The following is a 14,096-nucleotide window of genomic DNA, read 5'->3' on the forward strand; positions in this document are numbered from 1 at the left end:
AACTTAGTTTTAGCTATACAGCTAAGGGAAATGGTTTTATTTTTTTGCTAAATGTTGCATTTGTTTCCATGTGTTGCTCCAGATTCGTGTTCAGCTGTGAATAGTTTTTGGGGTAATTATTAAAGAATTCATGTTCTTACATTAGAGCAAAACCATCAGATTGAAGTCCTTATAGGTAATTTAACTTTCCCGGATAAAGACATAGACTGAACCCAAGAAAGACAGCACAAAATTATATCTTTTCAATGTGACCTCTTTCTACTCTTCACTACTAAATTTGACTCTGTGAAGCCCAGAGCAAATATCTTATTATTCTAAAAATTAATTGTTATGTAACATCTAATTTGAAGACTGAATTGATTACTTATGTTTCACTTCTTCTTTGCTTATATTTATTCAGGAGAGGATACGCGTCCCAGAAACATACACCCCCCCCTCCAATGTAATATCTCCCCAAAAGTTCTGATGACTACTACAAGGTCATTCTTAATAGCTGAATGGGCACAGAAGCCAGATATTTCTGGTCTAGCTCAGCCCTTTTCACTGCATGCCACACTGCTCCCCCTGTTTATGGCATAATTCTGTTTAAACTGCAAACACCAGGAGTAATTCTATGGTTTTATGAGAGCATTGGATTAAATAAACAGTACACATTTGCCATCTAATTTCTAAAACAAAGCCTCTTGTGTTATGTTTATAATTGTATCTCCAAGAAGCACATACCAATGTTTTTTCTCCTTTTTTAATTAAGAGAACTGATTAAAAAGGCATACTTCCTGTTTAACTGATCACATATACTAAAAAAATGTCATTGGTTAAAAAAAATCAAACACAGAGTGAAACAGAGACACTGTAATTAGGCAAACTAGGTATGTGTAGCATGAAATAACTGGACAAAGGCTACGCATCAGAATTTGTTGCACATTTCAGAAACAGAAAGGGTGAACCACAAGTTGACCCAAAGAAGAGTGCTTCTTAGAATCTATCACAGTTAGACAACATAAGACACAGACATTAACCAACACTTTTGTCCTCCTTTGTCAGGAAAGAGGAAGTGAGAATTTGAAAGAAACAGTAGTCAGCATTAAAGACATAGCAGCATAATCACAGGCAGTTCATTTCAAAGCGAACTATCATTTTTAACTGAAGCATAACTCTACTGCGTGGATAAATAAAGGTGGCTTTGGTTACATAGATACTACAAAATCAGCCTTGAAAACTGCTTAGTCAGAGGATATCTGATTTGCTTTCTCCATTTCTCATCTATGTTCCTGTTAAATGAAGACAGTAAAACCATGCTTTTGAAAATTACTTCAGTACAGACAACCGAAACTTTTAATGTGATAAAACAATCATAAGAAATTTCTGAATATAACATCAGGTTATTTGTTCATATAACTTCAATTTCCCACTTCTTCTACCAAGCTCCTTACTCTTTGACTGTAAAAGAGCAAGATGTTTGATTAATGGAAAACTGGCAAAGCACAATATCAGATTTATCTCTTTTTCAAGAATGCATATCAGTGTCTCTTAGGCTGAATAAGCATTGTTAAAGAATAACAATTGCTGGTAGATTAGCTTAAGTGTTTGGGGTTTATCTAACTGGGTGAGAGGGAGAGAAAGATAAAGAAGTTGTAGGAAGTGTTGGGCAGCAGAGAGTTGGGTTTCTGAGGCATTGTACTTCGGAAGTAAATGTGTGGGGCTAATATTAGACTTTTGCATAGCCTTGCTTAGCATGTTTTGTCCAAGTTGTGAATGTTTTGTCTAGAGACGGAGAAAAGTGGGGTATGCATGTTATGTCTCTGTGAGTACGTTTACCTAAGTATTAGGTGGTTACTATTTGTGAATTTTATTCTATTTTTCTGGGCATTAATACATATATAAAGTCTACAGCAAGTAGTTTTTTTGCTTAGTCCTTGAACAATTTACCTTTTGATAAACATATGTTTTGACTAGTAGAAGTATGAAACATCTAAGCCAAGTGTACTTATCAGTTTCAAAAACCATAAAGAAATTGGGTACCTAGTTGCAAGATTGTACCTTCCAAGATCTCAGGAAAAAAAATGTTTCTTACATCTTGTCCTTTCAGTCAACATGTTGCTGGAAATTGAATTGGGAACATTCAGATTTCCCAAAGTTTGCATTTTATCATTATGCCTATGATCCTTGTCTAATCAGGCACCAACTGAAATCTCCCAAAGCATATATTTAAATAAACTGGATTTTTACTACACGTTCATAAAGTATTTTATTATTAATTATTACGGCAATGAAGTGGAATCATTGCACTGGAATCATTGCCACAAGAATATGCAAGCCTTTTCTAAGAATCTGAAATTATTTTTGATGCAACAACCACACTAAAATACTACTGTCCACTGAATTCCACGTACAATTTAAATTTAGACCGATCATATAAACTGTAGTCAAGAGTCTGAGGAGACAATATCTGGTGAATTTACACTATGGCTCCTTGCAACTTCTGTGCTTTCCTGATGGAAAATTGAAAAAGGAATGATTTTATATTTGCAGAAACTTAAGAAATATCTGTAATTATCCAGATGTAAAGCAAATCAACCATTGTTGCATATTATGTTATCCAAATTATTAATTTTGGACCATAGTTTATTCCTACCAGCTAGAATTAAAGCAGAAGTTCCATAAGATCTGGCAATACAGGAGTGAACAGTATTTTTTCCTTCCAGTCTGTCTTGATTCTTGGCAACTACATGACAAATCCCTGCAGCTTTCTTGGCAGTGCTTTCGCAAGTGATTTGCCATTGCCTTTTTCTATGGCTGAGAGAGTGTGTGGGCCAAAGTCACCCAGCTAGTTTCTGTACCTAAGGCAAGACTAAAATTCAGTCTTCTCAATGCTAGTCCAACACTTTTAACCATCACATCAAACCGGCTCTCAAACCCTATTTGTATGGAATCGGAGTACTACAGTAAATTAAGCATCATAATCAGCTTTGATCTCTCTTTCCCTTTTCCCTTAAGTTTAACTTGGCTATTAATTCTGATCTAGTGTATCAAAAAAGATTCAACATCAAAACGAAAGCTTGAGGGAAGCGGGGAAAGTCAGTGCTAGTGAGGATAAACCATCCAAAAAAGGTGGAGGATACAAACCACTACATTTCCAGCTGAAAGGTGCCAATAACACTGGGATCAAAAGGCACATACACCCCTATTCTCTACAAAGTACAATGTAGTCATAAAGTTAGAAAATACCCCAGAAAATGATACAGGTTCTTGGACCCAAGGAATTGGTATTCAACAATACCAACAATACCAAATAGCCCTAAATTTGCACAAAAATAACAAGTGCAGATTGTGGCTGGTTCATTTGCAGTAGCCTACAACAGACTTAGCTTATTAGAACCCATCCAACTAGACTACAGATGGTTCTTTACTTACAACAGTTCACTTAGTGACTGTTCAAAGTTACAACAGCACCGAAAAAAGTGACTTGTGACCATTTTTCACACTTATGACCATTGCAGCATCCACATGGTCATGTGATTTAATTTGAATGCTTGACAACTGACTCACATTTATGACAACTGCAGTGTCCCAGGATCACATGATCTCCTTTTGGGATCTTCTGTCAAGCAAAGTCAATGGGGAAATCAGATTCACTTAACAACCGTGTTCCTAATTTAACAGCTGAAGCGATTCAGTTAACAAATGTGCCAAGAAAAGTCATAAAATGTGGCAAAACTCTCTTAACAAATTTCTCACTTAGCAACATACATTTAGGGCTCAATTGTTGAGGACTACCTTATAAATTATTGCAAGAATTGTGAAAAGAAGCTGAGCCTTTTTTTCCCTCCTCACAGGCCAGGCATACCTTACCCAGCGTTGAAATCTTTTTCCTGCGCTCTGAACACAAAGGCGAGTCAAGGGACATCCCCCACACGAACCACCCAAACCCAACACCATTCGCTGCCGAGTTCCTCCAAGGCACCTCCACCCACCCCCACTTCTCCGCCTCACAGAAGCCGCTCAGCAGGAAGACCAACGAATGGTCTCTTATCAGGAAGCACCTATGGCGAGCACCAGGGGGTGTCAGGTACTGCGCGCGCCCTCCTCCCGAAGTAGGGAAGGGCAGCCGCTGAGGGAAGGGCCCCGAGCGACAGGGCGAGGCTCGTACAAACTAGTTCCCTTTTGGGCGTTCTCGCTTGGGAGAAAGTCCCAAGCGGAGAAGTAACAGGGCCCGGGAAGGAGGAGGAGGAGGGGGAAGAAGAAGAAAAAGGAAAGAAAGCGAAAGACCGCGTGGATGACTCTGCTTTTCCAGGCGCTCTTTGCGGGGGGTGGAGCGGGAGGGGGGAAATCCCCGCGCGCCCCAGTCCCAGCAGCAGGTGAGCGCGTCCGGCCCGAGCCGAGGCGGAGCGCGCGGGGGAGGGGGGAGGAGGAGAAGGAGGAAACATGGGAGGTGCGAGAGTGCCATGGGAGGGCGGTCCGACGCGGAGGCAGCCCCACTCGACGGGGCTCTCGCTTTTCAGAGCATTACTTTCGGCCTCGGAGCGCCCTCCGAGCAGTCCTGCGCCTTTCCAACTCAGCCTGGACCTTCCGACGGAGACGGGTAATCGATCCGCGGGCGCCAAGGGGGATTCCGCCGCTCGGAGAAACTTCTTCCCGCGTGGAGTGAAGGAGCGGGTTCCCTTTTCGGCTGGAAGCACTTCGGCTGCCTCCTTCGCGAAGGAGGAAGCGGGCTCAGGCATTTCTCTTTTGGACACGGGCTCTTCCCGCCAGCCCCCTGCTTCCGGTCCTGAGGGGAGTCGTGTGGACGGTTTGAGCATCTTTCTCCTCTCCGACTTCCTTCGAAGGTGCGGTAGTCTCACCCCTCGCTCCCCCCCACTACCCCTCGCCGTCAGCCTGCGGTCCATCCCCTGAGAAACTCGAGTTCCTCCTTCGGAAGAGCGACTTTGACACCCGCCTCTCGCTTTGGGTTGGGTGGCAGATTTTATATGAAAGAAGCTCCGAGGAGCTGCCCTTTTCCTCCTTCCTGCTTCCCTCTGCGCTCGCAGGGAATCCGGAATGGGGCAAAGCGCTGCTGAGTTTAAGCAGGACCGGCTGGCGAGGTTTTCATAACTCCTGGTCAGAGCAGAGCTGCTGTGTGCAACATCTGTTGGAGGACTAGCTCCGCCGGGACTTCCTTGTTTTAAGGGACTCCATGTTTTCTTGAAGTACTTTTACTACATTTCTGAACATTGAGCTTCTGTCTTAATCAGAAATAGGAGGTTGATGGGTTGGTACTAAGGCATCACCTTTAGCCTGGTTGATCTATGTAGCACAACTATTGTTGCAGTTTATCCATCCTTTCACATTTTTCCCTACATTGTCAAAGAGTCTTTGGGAAGAAAAAACAAAAACCAAGAACCCATGGACAAACGGAGCCTTGGAATGAGACACCTGAGGCTGCTCTGTTCGGGGGGGAAAACATTTGCAAAAGCTGTTGTCCTGCAAAATCAGAAATGTGATGTTAGCAAGAGGTCTGCTCACCTGAAAGGATAAGTGTGAAAATATTATGTCAACATTTTAACAAGTGATCAAGTGTAATACTGCTAGCCAATAGAAACATTCAGCATGTGTGTGTTTGCCTAACTCTTTTAACAACGTTGCTCTGAACGGAAAGTTGACAGTGGTTGACAGATTATGTTGACAGGTGGTTGACGGGTTTTATGAAATATGTCTTGCAATCTTCATTTACTTTGTGCAGTGATCAGTTGGCTCACAACTGCTCACACCCTGATTTCTGCATCTACAAGGATCAAGTTGATTGGTTTAGTGTTTAGGAAGTTGGGGATTTTCCACTGTAGGCTGACTGGAGTTGGGGTTCAGAAGTGGTCAGTAATTGTTTAGCTTGAGGCAGAGAGATATTTGCTTTCCTGTTCAGTGAATGGATAAGTTTGATTACATTAGTCATCTCAAAGTATTTGCCGTGCAAGTATGTTTCTGGTGTATATCTGTTATCTGCTTGTGAACCTTAATCTTTAATAGTGGGTGGACAGAGAATGAATTGGAACTTTTTCAGTGTTCCATGTGATAAAAAGATAGGCAGCTGCCTTATGCTGAAGCAAAACTTTTTTTTAATGCTGGCAATAACACTTGAGAGCACTAGATTTCTTAATTTTCTTTGATTAGAGTCTTTCATGTGCCTAAAATGTAATGTCCTACCTAGGTACTAGCAAATTGTTAAATACATAAATAAAGTGTAGGAACTTTCCTAGAAATTAAAATGCTGAGTCAGATGACTACAGATCATGACTAATTTGGCATGCTAATAAGTACATAGTAAATACCAGTGGTGTCAGAGAATTTAAAATTCTTAACTATATTTCTGAAATTGCAAACATTCCACTAGCCTAAGAAGGTTGCAAAGCTCCAGTCTACATAATATCTACTCTGATTGGACGTATCTTGTTACTTAAATCACCAGGAACTGAATTTTTTCTACATGGTTGCATTACTGGTATTAGTGGGAAATTTCTTTGGCATTGCAAATTTGTATATTTGGGGGAGGAATGTTTATATCTAGTAGATTTCAAAGTGTGCAATATTGAACATACTCTACTAGTATATCTTACATACTCTATTAGTATATTTTATAGGTAGCAAACTATAATTATCCAGGTTTTCCAGAGATGGACTTTTTTTACATTGATTGGTTATATGTCCTTAAATTGTTTGAAGTTTTTTTTTTAATGCATATAACAATTTCTTGTTGCTCCTAGTCACAATACAACCATTTTTGAACAAAAAGTTTAAATTTTATATAGGGGACTATTAGTTTTGATCTAGTCTTGGGATATAAAATATTTAGTTCCAATAAGTATAACAAGCTATTTGTAAAGAATATAGAGGTGGACGCTAATAATTTAATTCATCAGGATATGAGAATATTGTAAATTGGTACAATTTGTTTATTCTCAAGTTAAATGTAATTGTAGATCTTCAGAATGCTAGAGCATCTGACTAGGGTTAGAGTAAAACATTTTGTTAAACAGGAGGATTATTTATCCTTTGGCTTCATTCCCATGTACACTTTCCTAAGAGTAATCTCTATTGCATCTGGCGGATCTTACTTCTAAGTAAACATAAAAGTACTTCATTATTCATGTATTCATTGTACAGCATAGTATATGATAAGTGGGTTTTCAGTGCTCCTTAAAATGATAAAAACATACTGGATCCTTGGACCACTCATTAGCATTTAGTCAAATCTACTTGTTTTATAGAGTGTTATAGAGATAAAATGGTGGGATATATGTGTGCATGGAAAAAGTATAGATGACTGGATTTGGAGATATAAGTATTTATTTGTCTTTATTTGAATTCTAAAGTCATATTTAACTCAGATGTTCATATAATATTTCATCAACTTTACAAGTTTAAGAATGCTGAATAGCGGTGTACTATTTAGTGAATAGGTTTTTTTTAAATTGTAGCACAAATTGCTCTCAATGATACTAATGTGAAATTATGAGATTTTTATCTATTAAACATTTAATTTTGATATCTACTATTGTATTAGTATGTTTTAACACAGTAACTGTGCCCTTAGTTATTTATTGTGGTAAACACACATAACACACTTTCGGTAGAATGGGAACTCCACCGTGAATTGTGAGCACATATATAAATATTATCCATTGATTTGGATGAATTCCTGTTGCTGAGGATGTAGATGAGATTCACTTGTTTCTTCATCCTGGCTTATCTTGGTTTGTTATGCTAATAAGGAAGGGATAGCCAATTAGATCCAAGGAGACTATGAAATCCTGTAAGAGTTGTCTTCTTTAAACAAGACGTTAATTGAGGCATTCATGCACACACTAAGTTTAGCTTTATGTCTGGATTTGGTAACCTTGAGGGATGATATTCATCAAGAGAGGGGGAGGGAGGGAGGGAGGGAGGGAGGGAGAAAGAGAGATTGTATGTACTCGAGTTGTATGGCTTGATTCCATCAATCATGGAATCATTCTGAATTAATTGTCTGTTTTAGGATGCAAACCAAGGAAACACTCAATTGTGGCAGTTTTGTTTTAAAATCTTACATCTCTCTTTTATCCCCCATACCATCTTTCTGAAATTTTAGGAGGTGTCCATCTAACTTGTCTGAGTAAGGAGTGTTTTGAATAGAACCTGTACTGGACAATTAACTGAATCATACTATGGTGAGATAAATGAAATCATAGCAAAATTAGAATCTTGTTTTGAGATTTTGCTCATAAGAATAAGTTCATATGTAGAATAAGATCCTGAAGGACCAGGTCTATAATTTGTGGTTATTTCTAGATCCATATTGGGACACAGTCTTGATGAATCATTATCAATTTAAACAGATTCACTTGTGACCAGTTGTGGATAGAAATGGCCTGATGTTAATTAAACATGATCTAGTATTACTGTACATAAGTTGTCCTTAGTTAATTTAGTTAATTTAACAAAATTTAGTGAAGAGCAATTGTGGCTCAGTGGTTAGAATGCACTACTGCAGGATAATTCTGCTGACTGCCAATTACCAGCAGTTTGGCTGTTCGAATCCCACCAAGCTCAAGGTTGACTCAGCCTTCCATCCTTCCAGAGGTGTGTAAAATGAGGAACCAGATTATTGGGGGCAATATGATGACTCCTTAAACCACTTAGAGAGGACTGCAAAGGATGTGAAGCGGTATATAAGTCTAAGTGCTATTGCCATTGGAAGACTGCTAGTTTATTCACTGAGGACAAATAACAGTGTGTTGTCTTATGTTCTCATTGCCAGGTGACTTGTAGACATATTTCCCCACGGTGATTCTGATCCCTTAATGCCATGAGGCAGATGTATCTATATATGGATCTTTAACACAGTACCTGAGAATACTAATACTCGTGCAAACATCTTTGCTGTCCACCAGATCCATCCTGCAGTTGATTTTATTATTGAGTTCTTTTAATAAAAAAGCATGTCCTCAAGCATCACATTTTTTTCCAAAAAAATGCTTCTGAGCTCACATAACATCTGAAGGTATTCTTAGTGTTCATTTTGTAAATGTGTTTATCTATCCTGAAAAAAATGGTGAAATTAGAAGAGATGATAGAAAGCAAATTCACAAAGCGCTTTTTGATAACATAGGTAAATGTGATGATCAGTTTGGGGCTACAATGCATTCAGAATTCCAAATCTGTATCAATATAGTACAAAGATGCTGGAAAAATTGCTAAGTAGATACTGTATGTCTTGAAAAAGCCTATGTTTTAGTTGTGAGAAAGCTAAGGAAAACTCATGGAAAGGTCATAAAATATAAGTATATATTGATATGGAAAAAAAACTATATCTAAGGAGGCTTGATGTTTTAAGAAATAAGACAAGGATGTATAATGCCCCATTAATTGTTCAGGGTATTTATCAATATGTGTATATTGAATCCTTAAGAGGTTGGAGATAATATTTATCAAAAACATGGATGTGTATGTTATTTTGATTGCAGACAATGCCATATTGTTGACTGAGAACTGAATTGATTTGCAGTGAATGTTAGATGTGAGACACAGCAAGAAATATGGATCTGAAAAAATTAATTATAAAAAATAAAGATAGATGTGTTTCACAGGAAATAGAATGAATAATTTATGCTGGTAGATGTCACTTAATATATGGTCTTTTGCAAATATTAATTTTCATTTTTTATTTTATTAATTATACAAGCACAAAAATAACACAAACATAATATAAGAAAAAGGATATATGTGACAACTAGCTACAACTAAGTCCTTTAATATGCCACTAAATGTAGATTATAGAGAAATGTAATGTTCTAACTGATTTTCACAATATAAAGGAATTTGGAAATACTGACAAAGCATGTTTTTTCTTCAATCTATTGCAAGGAAAGAATATTTTATGAAGATATGAAAACGATGCTTTGCAAGAACATGCTTATGTTATCTTTGTTATATGAAATTAGAAGAAACCTATAAGTTACTGTAAATTGAATGTATGAGTTAGTGTGTAGATATAGTGGAAGCAAGAATAATTTGTCAAGATAGAATAGTATAAAGAAAGGTGTTGGAATAAACTAGATTTAATTATATTTTCCTTTTCGTAGTTTTAATTTCTGCCTTTAATGTTATTTATTTACTTTTTAGTCTTTTTTCTCTGCATTACATACTTGCTTGCTAAAAAAAGGGATAGTATGTTAACTATGCACATACTTATCAATGAATGGGTTATTTTCCTTATTTCCCCCTTTTTGGAGTTCACATTTTTGAAGAGATGCTCCTTCTTATATTTGGTTTTCAAATCATTAGGGCGAGTAGACAGGCAAGAATTCTTGAAACATTGACATCATAGTACATAAACCTGACACGTGTAGTCTAGTTGGATGGGTTCTGATCAGCTGACTCAGTCATAGGTTACTGCCAATGAATATTCTGCACCTGTTATTTTTGTGCAAATGCAGGGTTATTCAAATCTATTGAATACCAATAGCTTTTGGGTCCAGGAAGTTCAGTTAGAGTTTATGAACTAAGACCCATAGTTATATTGAGACATTGATTCAAGTAGCAAGAAGAAACAGAAACAAACAAAATAATGTTTTTGAAGTGATTTTTCTTATAGCAACTATGTTTGTTCATATACAGCAACAGTAATAAATCAAGAAGTATAGATTAATTTAAAACACGAAGAAAGCGGAAAATAGTGTCAAATAAATAGTGCTCCTTTTTCTAAAGTTAATCCAATTTAAAGTGGAAGGGGTACAGAAATTTATAGGTTCATCATTTTTGCTTAATTATTTGAGCAGAAATTTCTTAAAATAGTGTTGTCTTTATTTTGAAGAATAAAAACAAAACTCCTAGTTGGATGATTACCATATTAGCAGAAGCAGCACTGCCCCAGAGAAGTTTGTGTATATAATGTGAATTATATCGCATATCATTTTAATGAGAGAGCAAAGATTGGCTATTTCCATACAATACTAGAGAGTTGGAGAATTACAGCAAAAACATTATTTTTATTGTTTTATTGCAGGAAAAAAGATGATACAAACATTAACCAAACACATACAAAAATAAAAAAGAAGACAGAAACATATATAGAGAAAACTGCTCAGTTTTGAAGCATTTTATTAAATCAAATGTCCAAATGGAATAATATTGATCAGATTTTTCACTACACTTATAAAGAGCCAGTTCGAATCATCAATCCGAGACTGCAAATCCAGAGTAATGCTTTTCAATCAAAGAAAAAGCATTCTTTTTGCTGCGTTCTAAATGCCTAATTCTTCATACAATGATAAAGTCAATGTTTGGTATATACTTCAAAATCATGTTAATATCTGTTAGCAATATTACTGTTATCTAAAGTTAATCAAAGTAGGCATCATCTACTTACATTTTCCAAAAGCCCTTTAATAATGTCCTTTATCAAGGATTTCTCAGTAAGCTTAAGAGCCATGGAATGAAAGGGCAGATCGTCTTATAGGCAAGCAACTGGCTAAAGGCATGTATTAGTGGGGTTCCCCAGGGTTCTATCCTAGTCTTTCTTCCTTCCTTTAAATAATGCATATTTATTATTATTATTATAAATAATGTTTGCATAGACATCACAATCTTGGGCAATTCACAAAACACAAAAGGGAAGGAAAGGGAAGGAAGAGAAAAAAAACCAAAAGTCACTATAAAACCTTATGATGTTCCTGGGCAACTCTCCTGCAAATCAACACATCATCTTGCTAAGCTTCAGCCTCATCTTGCCCAAATATTTCTAGCTATAATTTGTATTGTATTATATAATATTTATAGAAAGCCAGTTTGATGTAATAGTTAAGGTATCAAGTTAGAAACCAGGAGACTGTGCGTTCTGCTGATTTATGCAAAAAACCAGCTAGGTGACCTTGGACTAGTCACTTTCTCTCAGTCTAGGGTAAGACAAATGGCAAACCACTTCTGAAAAATCTTGCCAAGAACATTGCAGGAACTTGTCCAGTTAGTTGCCAGAAATCAACATTGATTCAAAGGGACACATACAACATTATACATAATATGGAAACAGGTGTGACTAGTGGAGTCACATTTTCAAATAACACGAATCTGTTTAGCGTGGAAAAACAAAGACAGTGAAGAGATCCGCAGTGAACTCTGCACATTAAATGAGTGGGGGATCAAAATGGAAGATTTCATTTAATGTGAGCAAATGTGATATTAATGCTAAATATTCTAACTATTCATGCAACTAATGAGATCAAAGTGAGTAATGACTAATAAGAGAATAAGGGTAAACAATTTAATGAAAGTATCAACACATAGTGCATCCAGTACAAAAAAGGCCAGAAGGATGTTAGCGATATTAAGTAATGTATTGCAAATAAAGTTGCATATATCAGAATTGCCTTATACGTATATCCTTGGTACGACCTCTCCTAAAATGTTGTGTGCAGTTCTGGTCACTGTAGCTCAAGAAGGATATAGTGGAGGTAGAGAAAGTTCAGAGGAGGGCAACTAAAATGATCAAAGATTTGAATCACCTTCCCTATAAGAATAGGTTGTGCATCTGGGTGTTTTTAATTTACAAAGGAGGCAAATGAGAGGGATATGGCTGAGATGCAAATAATGCATGGTTTGGATAAATTGGGCAAGGAGAAGCTTATTTTCCCTTCTAGGACAACAGAACCAGAGGTTACCCAGTGAAGTTGAACTGGAAAAATCAGGACAGAAAAATATTTTTACCCCAACATAATTAAACTTTGGGAGTTTATTATCAGGAAATGTAATGTTGGCTACCCATTTGGCTGACTTCAAAAAAGGTTGAACCACTTTATGGAAGTTATGAGAAGACTAACATACAATAGTTATTAATCTTTGTGGCATCATGCCTGCTTCTAACAGCTGCCTGCTAGGAAACAGTTTTCTGGACAATTGACTACTAGACTATGTGCAACAGAGGTCTGTCTAATCTAACAGAGCATTGCATCTGATCATTCCCTAAACAATTTTCAAAAAGGAACTGTCCAACAGTGTATTTCATATAGATAAGATGCAACCCTTAATGCTTGACATATAACAGAATTGTGGGAAGTGCAAACCTTTCCCATGATGTCAGAGATATTAGATAACAAATTTATAATTATTTTCCTAATGGTTTTTAAACTTGATCACTTAAATTCCATGAAGAAATCCAAGTCCAAGTATATGTCCAGGAATAAAAATGAAAATCAGGGAACTAAAAATCCTTGTAATCATTATAATTAGATAGAGAAAATACATATGTATGTTTGTTTCTTCTATTAAAAATTCAATAATTTATCAATGTACTTTAATACTTTAAATCAATTTGGGGTCAAATTCCTTTTTTTTACAACCTTTATCTTTGTCCATAAATCCTCTAGGTTTGATCACCTGTTTATATGAATGTTAAGCTAAAGTAAAATAAATTGATAAAATCCTAATTTTTCACAAATCTTGATACTTACATTGGTATCTATAGGAAGTATACCAAACACTAATTAATTGATTAACCTGTTTACCAAGCTATTGTATTACATCAGTGCATTTGAAATATAGCATTCATAATTGTCAGAGACAATACAAATAGTCCTTGATTTATGACAATTGAGCCCAAAATTTATGTTGCTAAGTAAGACAGTTGTTAAGTGCGTTTTGCCCTATTTTACAACCTTTCTTGTTACAATTGTTAAATGAATCCCTGCAGTTGTTAAGTTAGTAACACAGTTAATTAGAGAGCCCAACATTAATTCAGATAATAATAAAATAGGGGAGAGTTGCAGAGTATGACTATAATATTCTTTCCAACTCCTTAATAACAGCAGTACCTATTGAGGGATAATAGGTTGTTAAGTGAATCTGGCATTCCCTTTGCTTCTCAGAAGTTTGCAAAAGCTAATCACATGACCCAGGATACTGCAGCCATCATAAATATGAGTCAGTTGACAAGAGTCTGAATTTTGATTACATGATTATAGGGATATTTCAACGGTTGTAAGTGTGAAAAACAGTCATCACTTTTTTCAGTGCTGTCGTAACTGTGAACATCACTAAATGAAGTGTTGTAAGTCGAGGGCTATCTGTATTGTCTCCATGGAAGAAAAGACAAA

At 36.7% G+C, this 14,096-nt stretch overlaps 1 protein-coding gene across 1 annotated transcript in view; it reads left to right on the forward strand.

Annotated features, from left to right (window-relative positions):
* The first annotated feature begins 4,490 nt into the window (after positions 1-4,490).
* Positions 4,491-14,096, forward strand: part of PRKCD (protein kinase C delta) — a 60,179-nt gene continuing 50,573 nt past the window's right edge. The window contains 1 exon segment of the mRNA XM_032238881.1: positions 4,491-4,826. The gene's annotated coding sequence lies outside the window, so the exon portion shown is untranslated.

This window comes from Thamnophis elegans, chromosome 2, assembly GCF_009769535.1.
Source record: "Thamnophis elegans isolate rThaEle1 chromosome 2, rThaEle1.pri, whole genome shotgun sequence".
In the NCBI taxonomy this organism is placed as follows: Eukaryota; Metazoa; Chordata; class Lepidosauria; order Squamata; family Colubridae; genus Thamnophis; species Thamnophis elegans.